At 40.9% G+C, this 18,005-nt stretch overlaps 1 pseudogene; it reads left to right on the top strand.

Moving 5' to 3' along the window:
- The first annotated feature begins 257 nt into the window (after positions 1-257).
- On the top strand, positions 258-3,632 carry LOC133055548 (large ribosomal subunit protein P1-like; annotated as a pseudogene).
- Positions 3,633-18,005: the final 14,373 nt, after the last annotated feature.

An 18,005-nucleotide genomic window follows, 5' to 3' on the forward strand; every position in this document is an offset into this window, starting at 1 on the left:
TAAAGATCTGCTTCTGCTGTGGTGTGAGCTTGTGACTTTTGTCTCCCCAAGATCCAGTATCATGCACTCTTAAAAATGAAGACTGGGACTTCCCTGGTGGCCCAATGGTAACAAAAATCCATTTTACAGCTTTCCTCCACTGACGCTAGGGTGCTCAGTCCTCCCAGGGAAGCTAAGGCCATTTTGGGGTGAAGTCCTCACATCAACTGGCGACTAGCACTGCAGCTGGCAGCCCCCACCTAGCACTCACCCACACCATGGTCTTGGTCTTGGAGCTCGCTTGCATCTACTTGGCCCTCATTCTGCACAATGATGAGGTGATGGTCACGGAGGATAAGAAAAATGCCCTCATTAAAGCAGCTGGTGTAAATGTTGAGCTTTTTTACCAGGCTTGTTAGCAAGAGACTTAGCCAATGTCAACATCAGGAGCCTCATCTGCATTGTGGGGGCTGGTGGTCCTATCCCATCAACCACTGCTGCCCCAGCTGAGGAGAAAAAAGTAGAAGCAAAGAAAGAAGAATCTGAAGAGTCTGACGATGACATGGGCTTTGGTCTTTTTCACTTAACCTCTTTAGTAACACATTCAATAAAAACCTCTTTAAAAAAAAAAAACAGGAATCCAGTTTCCAGTGCAGGGACATTGTTTGATCCCTGGTCAGCAAATTAATATTCCACATGCCAGGGAGGCAACCTAGGCCGTGGAACACAACAACAGAACTCAGTGCTCTGTAGCCAGCAGGACACAACTAGAGAGCTTGCACATTGCAACTAAGACCCAGACAACAGTCAAGTAAATAAATAAATGCTTAAAAATAATGATAAGTAAGTAAATAAAATAAAAATGAGGAGTGGAGAGCGTGGAAGGCTTCCCTTCAGCCCAGCTCTTGTTCCATTGTGCCATTCAGATTACAGCTGCTGCTGTAATCGTGTCCAACTCTGTGCGACCCCATAGACGGCAGCCCACCAGGCTCCCCCGTCCCTGGGATTCTCCAGGCAAGAACACTAGAGTGGGTTGCCAATTCCTTCTCCAAGGCATGAAAGGAAAAGTGAAAGTGAAGACGCTCAGTTGTGTCCGACTCTTAGCGACCCCATGGACTGCAGCCCACCAGGCTCCTCCATTCATGGGATTTTCAAGGGGAGAGTACTGGAGCGGGGTGCCATTGCCTTCTCCGCAGATTACAGCTAGCCATGGTTTTTCCCACCTGCCTTCCATTTTATGCCACGTTTTGTCTTCCTCCGTTTGCTCCCATTTACCCTCTCTACCTTAATAGTGAAATGATTACAGCGTATGTAGATGTATTTGGAGGAGTTGTTAAGCCTGTGCTTTGCTGGGTGGTTCTGGCTCCCCCTCCAGCCTGACTGAGCTCTACTCTGTTCTTACCACTTCCAAAGAATGCTTTGGATTCTTACCTTTGCCTACACCATCTCCCAATTCAGTGTTTATGTGGAGAAAGAATCAGATAAATATTCATTAGGACTTCCCTTGTGGCTCAGCTGATAAAGAGTCCGCCTGCAATGTGGGAGACCTGGGTTCAATCCCTGGGTTGGGAAGATCCCCTGAAGAAGGGCAAATATTCATTAGCAAAATAAACTCACTACGTTTTCCCAAATCTTGTTTAATGTTTCAACAAATATTCTAGAAATAGCTAATCAAATCATAAGGAACTGCCATTTGGACTGCTTTCCACCAGGTTTGTAGACATGACACAATAACCATTCTTGTGTGATAAAGGTAATAAAGAGGATACCAGTAATATTTCCTTAAAGAAATCTAGTGTTTAAGACGGTGAAATAATTCTACAATGGCAAGGTCACAATCTTTGTACTTTTTCTGAAGAAAGTGTTTGCTAAGTAAATTATTAATGAAAAAAATTCCGGAGGGCGCTATTAGCCTTCCTTCGGAAGATGCAGCACCCTTCATACTGTGTGGCAGCACTTATTTGCATGTAAATGGTAGCCAATTAAAAATGACTTTTATCTATGTGTTAAAGAATTCCCAAGAATATCTTCCTTGGAAGTTTTGTGGAAACTAGCCCATGTTCCAGGGGACCTTTAAAATACAAACTTGTAATCTCAAAAATAACTTTGTAAATCAGACGTTGATTCACTTGAGTCTTCCAGGTGACATTTCTGAATAACTATGGTAAATAACTTTACCCACCTACGGGTGATTTTTAATGGAGCATATTTTAACCTAAATAAGTCATCTCCAACAGGCATCACTGTACAGTGACCCAGCTGTACCACATAGCCTGCAAAGAAAAGTCATGAGAAACCCAAAAGATATGAGGATTATCTTTTTAGAAGTGACTTTTAAAGTGTGTTCCTCCATAGGGTATAGGCATAGAGTCCCTGTTTGTTCTCCAAGGACTGTATTTCTCTAGCTGTTCAGAGAAATTGCTGTGGTTAGAGCGTGAAAATGTGTGTGTGCCTGCTTTGCTGCTTGTCTCCAAATAATACATGCTTTTGAACACTGTTTAAAATTCTAGTTTCTGGCAGCTGTAGACTTGTTACCTTAAAATGCTAAAGTTCTGTGTATTATAGTGAAAAAAATTTTTTTCATTGATTACTATATACATTTAATTGTATGATGATCTATTGTTAGAGATTCTGTGTTTCTTCATAAATGTAAAATTCAATACAAATTTTTAATTTTCTCTCCCTCTCTTCTAGAGCTTGATTGTTCTCTCTTGCACACAGCTCTCCCCACTCCCACCTCTTCTCTCTCTCTGCCTCTCTTTGTTTCTCTTTCTCTGTCCCTCCCTCCCTCTTTCCTAATTTTGTCATCTTTAATTTCCCAGTCACCTTTAGGCACATTTAAAATCCTCAACCTTTTGGAATTGCCACTTGGCAAGGGTTATGTTTCTTTGTTTCGGTTCTGAAGCACAGTGCCATGATTTCAACTGAACTTGACCTTAATTGAAGCTAATCAAGTTGCAGTTCTGCCTTCCAAATTCACAACTTGCTGTGAGCAGACAGGCATGGGAGGGAAGGAAACTGGATCGCTGGGTACTGGAGATTCCCCCATTCCTCTGTCACCTCTAACAAGAAAGTTTTCTTAAGATTCCAGCTAAATGACCAGTTCTTTTAAAACCTTCCTTCTTTGACAATAATGTTCACTATTGGGACTTCTGTAGTGGTTTAATGAAACTGCCTACAAATGCGCACATGGGTTTGATCCCTAGTCTGGGAAAATTCTGCATGCTGTGGGACAACTATATCCCTGTGCCACAACCACTGGGCCCGCATGTTGCAACTACTGAAACTCACACACCCTAGAGCCCAAGCTCTGTAACAAGAGAAGCCACCACAATAAGACCTCAAACCACAGCTAGAGAGTAGCGTCTGCTCACCACAACTAGAGAAAGCCCGCGTGCAACAACGAAGACCCTGCACAGTCAAAAATATAAATTAATAAATAATGTTCAGTATTTGTTAATGCTTCTCAAACTTCTAAAATCTATACACCTATTTTTTCCAGAGTCTTACCTTCTCTAGTCTAATTTAAAAAGTAGGAGTATTTCCGCCAAATATAAAATTATAATTGAATTCCGCACCCCCCCCACCCCCCCCCCCAGTTAGATACACCTAAAGCTTCTCAGCCAGCTCTGAGTGAAGAATGTAGGGGTTGACTGTCTACCCTCCCACATGGCCCTCTTTGAGAATCACTTGTTGCCGCTCTGCTGCTCCCTGCAATTTGATCAGTAAATCTGCTGAAACTGAAAAGAAATTCTAAGGAGTAAATTGTTGTAGATACCACAAACTGCTTTGAACCAAGAGCTGGGGCTATAAAATAGTAATTTAGATGATCCCTGGGGAAAAAGTTCAGATTTCTTAGATGTTCTGCAGTTGGTACTAGAACCTTGCTGTAATGACTTTCAATTTTGTAACTAATAAAAAGTAGCAACCCACAATAATCCTTGTGTTTCCAGTCAAGCAAAATGGAATTTAGAGAGTTCTTTGGTTAGTCTAAATGAGTTTTCTATTTTCAATCCCTTTTCCAAATATGCGGTTCTGCATTTCAGTTTTTATAGTAAACTGACTTATACACATTTCTAAAAAAGTGAGACCCAGAAGTTAGTGACTAATGGATAAGGCTGAGCAGTATTCAAACAAAATGGTAAGGTTGCCTTCCTAGCGTTCATATGATCTTGGGAACATTGGTGTTTCTAAAGCTGGGTTTTTTGTTTTTTGTTTTTTTTCTTTTCCCACCTTCCTTGGTAAAGCATATAAATTGAACTTATCTACGAATTTGAAGCATTGAAAGTATTAAAGTTTACACATGCTTTTTGTTTCTGGGCTATATTTTTCCTTTTAGTTATCAATATGCAATAAGCATATACATAGCATTTTCCTCCTTTCTCCTGATGATTATCAGTTATCTCATTAACCCTTACTGCCCCCCTGTGGAGTAAGACAATGTTCTTGCTCTCTCTTTCATTTTTTAATTGGACTGACCAAATTCTAAAAATAAGAGTATGTCCAAACTAATCAGTGAAACAGTGCTGCAACTGGAAGTAGAAATCAAGACAGCAGGTACATAGAACTTCTCAAGGTTGTAATAGAATGTAAAATTTGACTCAAGCTATATAGTGTCACAACATTTTCTCAGAGGATGCCTGTTGGCATCATTACATGATGTCAATACATACTTATTCCTAAATAAGTATGTGTGAACCATAAAGCATACATTCTTGTTTCCAATAGTATGGCTGCTGCTGCTGCTAAGTCACTTCAGTCATGTCCAACTCTGCGTGACCCCATAGATGGCAGCCCACCAGGGTCCGCCGTCCCTGGGATTCTCCAGGCAAGAACACTGGAGTGGGTTGCCATTTCCTTCTCCAATGCATGAAAGTGAAAAGTGAAAGTGAAGTTGCTCAGTCATGTCCGACTCTTAGTGACCCCATGGACTGTAGCCTCCCAGGCTCCTCCGTCCATGGGATTTTCCAGGCAAGAGTACTGGAGTGGGTTGCCATTGCCTTCTCCTCCAATAGTATGGAGATCTTACCTAATAGTTGTTAGTGTTCAGAAATGCTTCAGGTCAGGGAAAGGAAAACCAAATCTACTTCTAAATCTATTCTATTTCCTCTGGAACATAATACCCTCTTGAAATATATTTGATACCTCCATTACCAAACCTTGTTCCTGGCAATGTTGTGCTATGTATTTGACCTCACCCAATACTATTGCCTAATACTGTTGTCTTGTTCTCTGATACACTTGTCCTCTGACTGCAAATGTAAGTTTCCTTCAGGAGAGGCAGTGATGCTTTTCCTGACCTTGTTTTTAGATATTTCACTACAGAAATATGTACCAACTCAAGAGATTTAATTTGAACAGTGAATGCCCCTTTTGAGAATAAATGTGATATTTTGGGATAGACTGTTTTAAAGGAATATGCAGATGCTAGGTGAACTCTCTGAAGCCATTCTGTTGAATACAGAGATGGACTTTGTACAAACCACTCTGTATTAAATCCCTCCCAATATCTCTTCTACCTTGTGAGCTTTTTAATACTTTTCTTTAGACTAAGGGTGTTTTTTAAAGGGGAGGAGCTAAGATGGCAGAGGAATAGGACGGGGAGACCACTTTCTCCCACACAAATTCATCGAAAGAACATTTGAACACTGAGCAAACTTCACAAAACAACTTCTGACCGCTAGCAGAAGACATCAGGTGCCCAGAAAAGCAGCCCATCTTCAAAAGGAGGTAGGACAAAATATAAAAGATAAAAAGAGAGACAAAAGAGCTAGGGATGGAGACCCATCCCGGGAAGGGAGTCGTAATAGAGGAAGTTTCCAAACACCAGGAAACCCTTGCACTGGCGGGTCTGGGGGAAGTTTTCAAATCTCGGAGGGCAACCTAACTGGGAGGAAAAATAAATAAAACCCACAGATTACATGCCTAAAGGCAACTCCCCGCAGAAAAGTACCCCAGACGCCCACATCCGCCACCAGCAAGTGGGGGCTGAATGGAGAGGAGCGGGCGGCATTGCTTAGGGTAAGGACTGGGCCCGAATGCCCGAATGCCCTCCGAATGCAATCGGAGGGAGCTAACGTGAGATAGCAACTTAAACTGTGGGATAGCAAGAGAGAGAGAGAGAAAATTAACCAGCCTGAACACACTGCCGACCGTTCACAGAACAAAGGGACTGAGCAATTCCGGAGAAGAGCTAGCGGACTGACCCATCCCCCGCTGGAGGCAGGGGGGCGGGGGGAGGGGCAAACTCGGCCCCAGAGACGGCATCCCTACCAAACTGCAAACAGGCTCCCTGTTTCTAACCAAAGACTTCCTAAAATTTATTCTTTAATTGGGGGAAAATTGCTTTTCAATGTTATGTTGATTTCTGCTATACAACAATGCAATTCAGCCATAATTATACCTATATCACCTCCCTCCTGAACCTCCCACCCCCACCCCCTCACCCCTCTAGGTCATCACAGAGCACCAGGCTGGGTTCCTTGTGTTATACAGCAACTTCTCAGCAGCTATCTATTTTACACATGGTAGTGTATATATTAGACTAAGGGTGTTTTAAGGGAGAAATGTCTTGGATATAATCATTGCTTCCATACCTGTGCAGACTGCTAACACATGCATGCCATGCTGAAAGAAGTTGCACTTATGGTCAATATATGAAATACTAGCCTATAGTTTTTAAAATATGATATATGTTCATTACAAACAAAATTTGAACATGATAGAGATGTACAAAGAAACAAATTTAAAAATATACAGAAAAAATTAAAATATACAGAAATTCCCAGAGAAAGCATGTGATGTAAAGGGAGATTCAAGGTTTAGATCTGATAGAAAGAGTGCCTAAAAAACTATGGATGGAGGTTGTAACACTGTACAGGAGGCGGTGATCAAAACCATCCCCAAGAAAAAGAAATGCAAAAAGGCAATGTGCTTGTCTGAGGAGGCAAGTTGAAAGAAGAAGAGAAGTGAAAGGCAAAGGAGAAAAGGAAAGATATACCCATCTGAATGCAGAGTTACAAAGAATAGCAAGGAGAGATAAGAAAACCTTCCTAAGTAATCTAAAGAGCCTCTTGATGACAGTGAAAGAGAAGAGAAGAGTGAAAAAGCTGGCTTAAAACAACATTCAAAAAAATAAGATTGTGGCATTTAGTCCCATCACTTTATGGCAAATAGATGGGGAAACAATGGAAACAGTGACAGACTTTATTTTCTTGGGCTCCAAAATCACTGCAGATGGTGACTGCAGCCATGAAATTAAAAGACGCTTGCTCCTTGGAAGAAAAGCTATGACAAACCTCAGTTCAGTTCGGTCAGTCAATGATGTCTGTTTCTTCACAACCCCACGGACTGCAGTTTGTCTATGACAAACCTAGACAACATATTAAAAAGCAGAGACATTACTTTGCTGACAAAGGTCCATCTAGTCAAACCTATGGTTTTTCCAGTAGTCATATATGGATGTGAGAGTTGGACCATAAAGAAAGCTGAACGCTAAAGAAATGATGCTTTCGAACTATGGTGTTGGAGAAGACTCTTGAGAGTTCCTTAGACTTCAAGGAGATCAAACCAGTCCATTCTAAAGGAAATCAGTCCTAAGTATTCATTGGAAGAACTGATGCTGAAGCTGAAGCTCCAATGCTTTGGCCACCTGATGCAAAGGACTGACTTATTGGAAAAGACCCTGATGTTGGGAAAGACTGAAGGCAGGAGGGCAGGAGGAGAAGGGGACGACAGAGGGTGAGATGGTTGGATGGCATCACTGACTCAATGGACATGAGTTTGAGCAGACTCCAGGAGTGGTGATCGACAGGGAAGCCTGGTGTGCTGCAGTCCATGGCGTCACAAAGAGTCGGACACAACTGAGTGACTGAGCTGAACTGAAGTGACAAAGCAAGGAAATAGAGGAAAACAATAGAATGGGGAAGACTAGAGATCTCTTCAAGAAAATTAGAGATACCAAGGGCACGTTTCACGCAAAATGGGCAAAATAAAGGACAGACATGGAATGGACTTAACAGAAGCAGAAAATATTAAGAAGAGGTGGCAAGAATACACAGAAGAACCATACAGAAGAGATCTTAATGACCCAGATAACCATGATCGTGTGATCACTCACCTAGAGCCAGACATCCTGGAATGCAAAGTCAAGTGGGCCTTAGGAAGCATCACAACAAACAAAACTAGTGGAGATGATGGGATTTCAGTTGAACTATTTCAAATCTTAAAAGATGATGCTGTTAAAGTGCTCCACTCAATATGCCAGCAAATTTGGAAAATTCATCAGTGACCACAGGACTGGAAAAGGTCAGTTTTTATTCCAATCCCAAAGAAAGAATGCCAAAGAATGCTCAAGCTACCACACAATTGCACTCATCTCACACGCTAGCAAAATAGTGCTCAAAATTCTCCAAGCTAGGCTTCAACAGCAAGTGAACCGAGAACTTCCAGATGGACTTCCCTCATAGCTTGATAGGTAAAGAAACTGCCTGCAATGCAGGAGATCCAGGTTCTATTCCTGGTTGGGAAGAACCCCTGGAAAAGAAAATGTCAACCCACTCCAGTATTCTTACCTGGAGAATCCCATAGACAGAGGAGCCTGGCAGGCTACAGTCCATGGGGTCACAAGAATCTGGGATGACTGAGTGACTAACACTTTTACTTCTTTCAAGCTGGATTTAGAAAAGGCAGAGTAACTTGAGATCAAATTGCCAACATCTGTTGGATCATAGGAAAAACAAGAGAATTCCAGAAAAACATCTGCTTCTGCTTCATTGACTATGCTAAAGCCTTTGATCGTTTTGATCACAACAAACTGGAAAATTCTTAAAGAGATTGGACTACCAGACCACTTTGCTTGTCTCCTGAGAAACTTGTATGCAGGTTAAGAAGCAACAGTCAGAACTGGACATGGAACAACATGGTTTCAAATTGGGAAAGGAGTACATCAAGGCTGTTTATTGTCACCCTGCTTATTTAACTTATATGCAGAGTGAAAAGTGAAAGTTGCTCAGTTGTATCTGACTCTTTGCAACCCCAAGGACTTTAGTCCATGGAACTCTCCAGGCCAAAATGCTGGTGTGGGTAGACTTACCCTTCTCCAGGGGGTCTTCCCAACCCAGGGATCAAATCTAGGTCTCCTGCATTGCAGGCAGATTCTTTACCAGCTGAGTTATCAGGGAAGCCCATGCAAGTTACATGCAGAGTACATCATGTGAAATGCCAGACTGGATGAATTACAAGCTGGAATCAAGATTGCCAGGAGAAATATAAACAACCTCAAATATGCAGATGATACCACTCTAATGGAATAAAGCAAAGAGGAATTAAAAAGCCTTCTGATGAAGGTGAAAGAGGAGAGTGAAAAAGCTGGTTTAAAACTCAACATTTAAAAAACTAAGATCATGGTATCCAGTCCCATCACTTCATAGAAAATTGATGGGGAAAAAGTGAAAACAGTGGCAGATTTTATTTTCTTGGGCTCCAAAATCACTGTGGACAGTGGCTGTAGTCATGAAATTAAGACACTTGTTCCTTGGAAGAAAAGGTATGACAAACCTAGAGAGCATATTAAAAAGCAGAGACATCACTTTGCCAACAAAGGTCTGTTTAGTCAAAACATTTCCTCCAGGCTCTGTGTCTTCTTGGGAAGGCTACTGTCTCTGTCGCCAGACTTCAGAATGGTCCTGAGGCATCAGGTCCTCCCCACCATCCCTGGAAGGGCATGTCAACTCATGAGCATCACTCATCAGTCACTCTTCTACTGTTGTTGTCTAAAAGGTCCTGCTGTTTTACATAGTCAGTCACAGTCTGGTCTAGGGAACTTTTAGGAAAATGTAATCAAGTTTGTGTTTAATACTGAATTCTGAATTTAGGAAGGTATAATGAACACTGACTAATTTGGAAATTATAGTACTATAGAGGGAGCAGTTACACTGATTTTAATTCTCACAAAGGAAAAATTCTACCTCTGTGTTTGCCCACACCTGCAATCAGTGTAGATTCAGCAGTATGTCTTTGAGAAACTTGGACTTAGTTTTTGAAATATCATTTTAAAGGGTTATATTACCCAATAGTTGTGAGGGAAGGGTACTTGCCTTAAAGGTCTGCTTCGAGAAATAAAAAACTTATGGAAAGTACTTGTTTTTTTATAAATAGTAAGTGCTATACTTACTTCCACCACTACTAGTAGTAGCTTAATAATAATGATTGTGTAGGGCTCTTGATGTTCTAGTCCAATATATCTGGAGTCTATAATTTAAACAAAAAGAGAGAATTCCTAGTAATCAATCTAATAAGGAGTTGCTGTTGCTGTTTAGTCCTCTGTCATGTCCAACTCTTTTGCAACCCCATGGACAGTAGCCCACCAGTCTCCTCCATCCATGGGATTTCCCAGGCAAGAATACTGGAGTGAGTTGCCATTCCCTTCTCCATGGAATCTTCCCAACCCAGGGATTCAAACTCACGTCTCCTACAATTCAGGTGGATTTTTTTTTATCACTAAGCCACCAGAGAAGTCAATAAGGAGCAGCTAGAGCATTTATTATAATAAAAAGTGTCCCAATTACAAAATATGTATTCAAGGATGACCCATTACCAAGACTTATTATCTCACCAAAATTTTCTCATAAGAGCAATACTGGACAGATTTGGCAGCTGAAATATCATTTCTTGTTATTCAGAAGTGGGTCCCATGGACACCCTATATGGAGGAGGGTGGTTGGGAAGGTCAAGACTGGGATTCAGGTTGGGTTAGCCAACAGCATTAGCTCCATCATCCTTCCCCTCACTCCTTCCTAATCCCACTGAACTCAGTGAAGTTCAGTGATGGGGGAGAAGCACAGAGATGTTTGGAGGCTCATAGAAAGGAAAGAATGTCTGTTTCACAAATTATCTAAAAATCAGTTTTTACTTATAAAAGCTTAGTGGTTTGAGAACAGAGTTAAGGCATTACACTATGTAATTTCAAGACATTATAATGCTACAGTAATCAGGAGAGAATGATATTGGAATAAGGTGAGATATAGATTAGTGAAATAGAATAGAATGTCTAGAAATAGACCCATGTAAAATATGATCAAGTGATTGCCAACAAAGAGGTTGAAACCAGTTGATTGAAAAATAATTGCCTTTTCAACAAACATTAGTGTCACAATTGAACTTTTGTATGGGGAAAAAATTAGCCATGTACACATAAACAAATATTAACTTGAATTAATGTAAAAGTTAAAACTGCCAGAAGAAAGCAGGAGAAAATCTTTATGATCCTGAAGTAGGCAAAGTCAAAGTACAAACCATAAAAGATTTGATAAATGGACCTCACCATAATTTAAAACTTTTGATCATTAAGAAAGATGATTAAGAAAATAAAAAAAGCAAGACAGAAAAATTCTGAGTTTCCTTTCTTACTAGTGATTTGGGAATGGAAGGTAAATTTGCACACATTCTGAAGATCAATCTTCAGAATCATACTTGGAGTACTTAGTTAAGTACACATATAATCAGTGACTCAGCAGTCCCCCCAGGTATATACCCCAAAGACATTCTTACACAGGTCTCCAAAGGGACGTATCTATTAATAACTGCTCTCATTGCAGTACTGGTGGTGTTGGAGATGATTGGAAGCCATTTAAGTATCTGTCACTGGAGGAAGAGATCAGCAAACTAAGGTGGATACATAGCTTGAAGTGTGCCAATTAGAAGTAAAGGACCAGAGAAAAAGAAGTAGCAGGAATAATCCCAAAAACCTGTGCTGGCTACAGAGGGCAGAAAACAGAATGAGATGGATCACACTTACTATTATGTAAATAAAAAATACATGCATACAAAACACATATTCTCACACAAACAGAAAAAGTTACTTTAACCACACTAGAAATGTGGTAGGGATATGGGAGGAGGGTGGAGAACAGGCATAGAAAATGAGGATACAAAGAATAAGCAAAACAGGAAGGGTCGAATGAAATCAAATAGCACGTATAAAACAGTGAATACTGTAGGGGAGAAAAAATAATTTTGCCTCTACCTTTCTAGGTTCTTGGCTGAGACTGCTTTTCAGTCAAAAAAAAAAAAAAAAAAAAAAGACAGATTAATGGGGATAAAAAGCAAATTTAGTTACATGTGTACATACAGGAGCCCCACAAAGATATAAAACTCAAAGAAGTGACCAAAGCAGGAAGCTTTTATACCTTTTAGACAAGAAAAGGAGGTTTGGCTTAGGAGTAGCATAATGGTGAAAAAATAAGAGCTTTGTTTACATGGGCTTCTCAGCCCTAAATTCCATCTGGTGATAAGGATGTCTTCCACTCTCCTGGTACATGGAGGGTACGTTTCACAAGGGAGATTTATCTTGTGCTTTTAGAACAGAACATGAGGTGTGGTTCAGAGTGACCTTTCTGCTTTTACCATTTTCTTGTGCTCCTTGAGCCTAAGATATTTAATATATCAAAGTGCCATGTTTGGGAGCAATGTATCCTGAACCCCAATAATTACTTAGCATGAAACTCAATAAAAGTAAGTTTTATTTCTTTCCTACATCCTTTTGTACACACTGAGGCACAAAACAAGGAATTGGGCATAGGAGAAAATTGAAAATCCCAAACATTTGGTAGGGGTGCAAATAAGTACAACAAGCATGTTAGAAAATAATTTGCTAAATTTTTAGTAAAGTTGAACATGTGCATAATCTGGATGGCCCTTCAGTTTCATCTCTAGACTATCCTGGAGAAATTCTCACATATGTGCATCTGAAGATGTGTTCAAGGATACTTATTATAACATCGCTTGTGATGGTAAAAACTGGAAACCTCCCAAATGTTCAGCAGCATGTCAGTGGGTCAGTTTTGAAGTTGTGGATAAGAAACATTAGGTCTTTTGTCCCTGGTTACTGTTACAGAGCTCCTAAAACCCTTGGGATTTCCTGAGTGATGCGGCTGTATTTTGGCACTCACTAGGGGTCCTTTTACAGCATTCTTGAGTTCATGCTAATGAAGTGACTTAGGATGGGGAGACCCACACACAGACCTAGGGGAGAGAGAAAGAGGAGGCGTTAGAGACTGAACTCTATAAAAATTTTTGAACAAGGAGATTGGAAAGCTTCTGGGTTGGTGCATACATTACAGTGCTAAGAGGGTAATATGCCTTGAGAAGCACACTAACACAGAGGCATGGAAGCAAATTATATATATACATATATACACATGTGTATATAAATTTATTATCTTATATACATGTGAATATGTGCTCAGTCGCTTCAGTCATATCCGACTCTTTGCGACCCTATAACCTGTGTCTGCCAGGCTCCTTAGTCCATGGGATTGTCCAAGCAAGTGTACTGGAGTGGGTTGCCCCGCCCTCCTCCAGGGGATCTTCCCAACCCAGGGATCAAACCTGAATCTCCTGCAGCTCCTGCACTGCAAGCAAATTCTTTACCGCTGAGCCACTGGGGAGCCTGTTATTTTATATATATCATACCAGTTACACAATTGGAATCTGAAAATGTTGCCATAATCATGGCCTCTGTTCTCCTGTGCCAAATATAAACAGAGAGTTTTGGGTGAAGTAGAAAAGAGTAGCTTTTATTGCTTTGCCAGGCAAAGGGGGCCATAGTGGGTTAATTCCCTGAAGACTGAGTGACACACCCTGGAGGAGGTAGCGAGGAGTTTTATAGTGTTCAAGGAGCAGGTCATGATCAGCCTGTGAACTGTTCTTGGATTGGTTGACATCAAAGTAAAGTTTCAAGCGTCATCAACCTTCTGATTTCAACCAGTTTAGGGTCTATTTTCTTGTGGTCAGCAGTTTTCATCCAGAGGGGAGTCTCCTTCCCATAGAAACAACTTAGGAATGTGTGTCAGACCTTTATTTCTTTCAGGAAACTGAGAGTTTGGCGATTCCATTATGTGACAGAATTATAAAATGTTACCAGTTCCTTAGCCCAACAGCTATTCTTTGTTTCTATATCTTCACAATTTCCAAACATTAATTCTTGAATCAGCATTTTACTTCAAAGACAAGGACACAGGGGCCTGTACTCAGTTTTAAAAACAACTTACCCTGATAGATCCTATTTAATTTTACAAAAAAGAAAACCAATTTGCACCTGTTGTTGTTGTTTAGTAGCTAAGTCCTATCCAACCCTTTTGCAACCCCACAGACTGTAGCCAGGCAGGCTCCTCTGTCCATGGGATTTCCCAAGCAAGAATACTGGAGTGCGTTGCCATTTCCTTCTCCATTGCACTCATTAGGATGGCAATTAGCTTTTAAAAAGGGGAGGGGTAAATAAGGGTCGGTGAGGATGTGGAGAAAATGTAAACCTTGTGCACTGCTAGTTGTTGTTGTTCAGTCGCTCAGTCGGGTCTGACTCTTTGCGACCCCACAGACTGCAGCACGCCAGGCTTCCCTATCCAACACCAACTCCCAGAGCTATCTTAAACTCATGTCCATTGAGTTGTTGATGCCATCCAATCATCTCATCCTCTTTCATCCCCTTCTCCTCCTGCCTTCAATCTTTCCCAGCATCAGGGTCTTTCCTAAAGAGTCAGCTCTTCGCATGAGGTGGCCAAAGTATTGGAACTTCAGCTTCAGCATCAGTTCTTCCAATGAATATTCAGGATTGACTGGTTTGATCTCCTTGCAATCCAAGGAACTGTCAAGAATCTTCAAAAGCATCAATTCTTTGGTGCTCAACCTTCTTTATGGTCCAATTCTCACATCCATACATGACTACTGGAAAAACCATAGCTTTGACTTGATGGACCTTTGTTGGTAAAGTAATGTCTCTGCTTTTTAATATACTGTCTAGGTTAGTCACAGCTTTTCTTCCAAGGAGCAAGTGTCTTAATTTCATGGCTGCAGTCACCATCTACAGTGATTTTGGAGCCCAAGAAAATAAAGTCTGTCACTGTTTGCATTGTTTCCCCATCCACTTGATACGAAGTGATCGAACTAGATGCAATGATCTTAGTTTTTTGAATGTTGAGTTTTAAGCCAGCTTTTTCACTCTCCCACTAGCACTGCTTGTGGAAATGTAAAATGTTGCAACTGCCGTGGCAGTTTGGCAGTTACACAAAAAAAAGTTAAACACAGAAATATGGTATCACCCAGTAATTCCTATCCTAGGTGTGTAGGAAAACAGAAACTCAAATGCATACTTGTGTGTGATTGTTCACGTAAGAGTTATTCAGAATAAGCAAAATGTGGAAACAACTCAAATATCCATGTAAATGAGTAGACAAAACATGGTACATATGGGACAATGGAACATTATTCATCAGTAATGAGGAATGAAATTCTGATACATACATACATATATTCTCATACTTGCAACATGGATGAAATTTGAAAATATTATGCTAAATGAAATATAGCATACACAAAAGAACAACTGTTTTTATAATTTTACTTATATAAGTTTGCTAGAACAGGCAAATTCATAGAGACAGAAAGCAAAATAGAAGTTACCATGGGCTTGGGGCAGAAGAAGATGGGACATTATTGTTTAATGGATACAGAACTTCTGTTTGGGTGATAAAAAAAGCCTGGAATTAGATGGCAACAATTATTGCAGAACATTGTGAATGTACTTAATACCACAGAATCGTATAACCACTTAAAAATGGTTAAAATGGTAAATTTTGTGTTTTATCTGTTTTACTACAATAAAAAAAAAAAAAAATCAGAGAGAGAGACACACAAATGTGGAGAGACATGAGACAGACATGAAAACCAGAGGTTCAGAAGCCTTGGTGACTTGTCTGAGGTTTGCCTCACTAACACGGAGGCCAGAGCTAAGATTCAAGCCCCTCCATCTGGCCTCAGAGATGAGCCTTGTGTGCAGTCCTGCCCTCTGCTTCCATCCTCTGGTCCTTTCACCGTAAGAGCTGGAACAATGTGTGCATCTGACCATTCAGATTTATTGAGGTTCTGCACACATCTGCACAGGGAGGCCGGGTGTTCTGCGGTTCATGGTGTCACAAAGAGTCAGACACGACTGAGTGACTGAACTGAACTGAACTGAACTGAACTGAACACATCTGCAAATGAACTCAAAGGGCCACAAGTATGGATTTGGGGGTTACAAGCTAATTTTAGCAAGCAGGGGAAGTCGCAGATGTGGAATCTGCAGATAATGAGGGTTGACTGTATATACAAAATTGTAATTTTAAGTTTGTGAGGTTCTGGAAGTGAACCTGTCACAGAGAGGTACCAGTGTGGGTGAGGTGCACAGTTCCCTGCTGGCTTTACTTGAATGGACTCTTCTTCAGCACCTGTAGAAACAGGGAGCTATTTACATTCTTTTTTACACATAAGAATCACCTGGGGAACTTGTGAAATGCGGATCCTAGGGTTCAGCTGAGGCTTGGGGGATCTAGAACTGAACCCAGGAATCTTCATTTTTTAGAAACAGGTTCAAGTGATCCTGACACATTTTGAAAATAAAATATTTATAAATTTGAAATCTGAACTTGCCTCTTGTTGATGCATTGTTGCCAGAAACCAACAGTAACACAACTGCAGCCAAACAAAATTAGGTTCATTGGCTGGGCTCATTACAACCATAAAGACCACACACCTGGGAGAACTATGGGGTCTCTCATCAAGAAAGAGTTAGAAGGGAGTTGAATGGTAATTTGGTGTGTGTGAAACGTCTTGAGGGAGGGTTGAGAAAAACAATCATTTGCCATGATTGGGTGTTGTCAGGAAATCAGAGCAACACTCGGATTGGGTGTTGCTAATCACTTTCCTCTAGAATGCAGGATAAAGGAAGCAGGACTGAAACTGCAGTTGGTAAAGAATCAGTAATTACTCTCCTGGGAGAGACCGCATTTGAATATGTTTATTACTTCACAGTGATCTTGTTCAGAGAAGGCAATGGCAACCCACTCCAGTATTCTTGCCTGGAAAATCCCATGGATGGAGGATCCTGGGAGCCTGCAGTCCATGGGGTCGCTAAAAGTCGGATAGGACTGAGCAACTTCACTTTCACTTTTCACTTTCATGCATTGGAGAAGGAAATGGCAACCCACTCCAGTGTTCTTGCCTGGAGAATCCCAGGGATGGGGGAGCCTGGTGGGCTGCCGTCTATGGGGTCGCACAGAGTCGGACACGACTTAAGTGACTTAGCAGCAGCAGCAGTGATCTTGTTTGTTGTCGAGCTCAGAAATGATTACAGAGTGGTCTTTCATCTGTTTCCCTCAATCAGACCCAGAGCAGCCTCACCCAGGGTAGGTGTTCCAGGAGCCTTCCTGGGCACAACAGAACAGCAGGGCCAGCAGTGAGCATCAGCAACCCAAAGGCCAACTGGTAGGATCAGGTTGGCTTCCAGCTGTGAAGGGTTGCTTTTTCCATTCTCACACATGGATCTCAATTTTTTGGCCCTATCCCCTCCTTCTTCCATGGCCCTTTCACCTCCCTAGGTCTTGTTTCTACCACTGTCTTAACAGTTCCAGGCCTGGCACTGAAGACATTGGGAGGAACAGCCCTTGCTCTTCACCCCTTTCACAATTAGCTTGTCCATGCTCAGATGGATACCAGATCCTATGTTTTTGCTAACATTAATACACAAATACTTGTTAGAGAAAAATGCTCCCCAAACACCTACAATAAGATAAAAGTAATGTAATTTTTTTTAAAATTGCTCTTCCAAAGTAAGAAAATTTCTTTTACATAGCTTTGGCATATCATAAATGTTAAGCAAGTATGAAAGGGGGAGTGGTGATAATTTGGGGAAGAAAAAGGTAAAAACAGCAGAGTTAAATGGAGTCAGAGGTGTTTAATCTCATTTTAAAGCCATAGAGGAACTATAACCACTTCTAATAAACAGTTTTAATTGTATTGCAGTTAAAAAATGTGAATTTAATGATCATAAGGTCATTAAGAAAATCAAAGTAGGTAGTTTAGGTGTTTTAGAACTACAGAAGCCACTACATTTTAAGAATCTCAGAATGGTCAAATTTGATTTTCCATTGGTTCTTGGTTTGCCTTAGATAGGAGGACTAGAGCTGACAGGTGTGCATAGTGATGCCAAT

Source organism: Dama dama, chromosome 5 (assembly GCF_033118175.1).
Source record: "Dama dama isolate Ldn47 chromosome 5, ASM3311817v1, whole genome shotgun sequence".
Classification (NCBI taxonomy): Eukaryota; Metazoa; Chordata; class Mammalia; order Artiodactyla; family Cervidae; genus Dama; species Dama dama.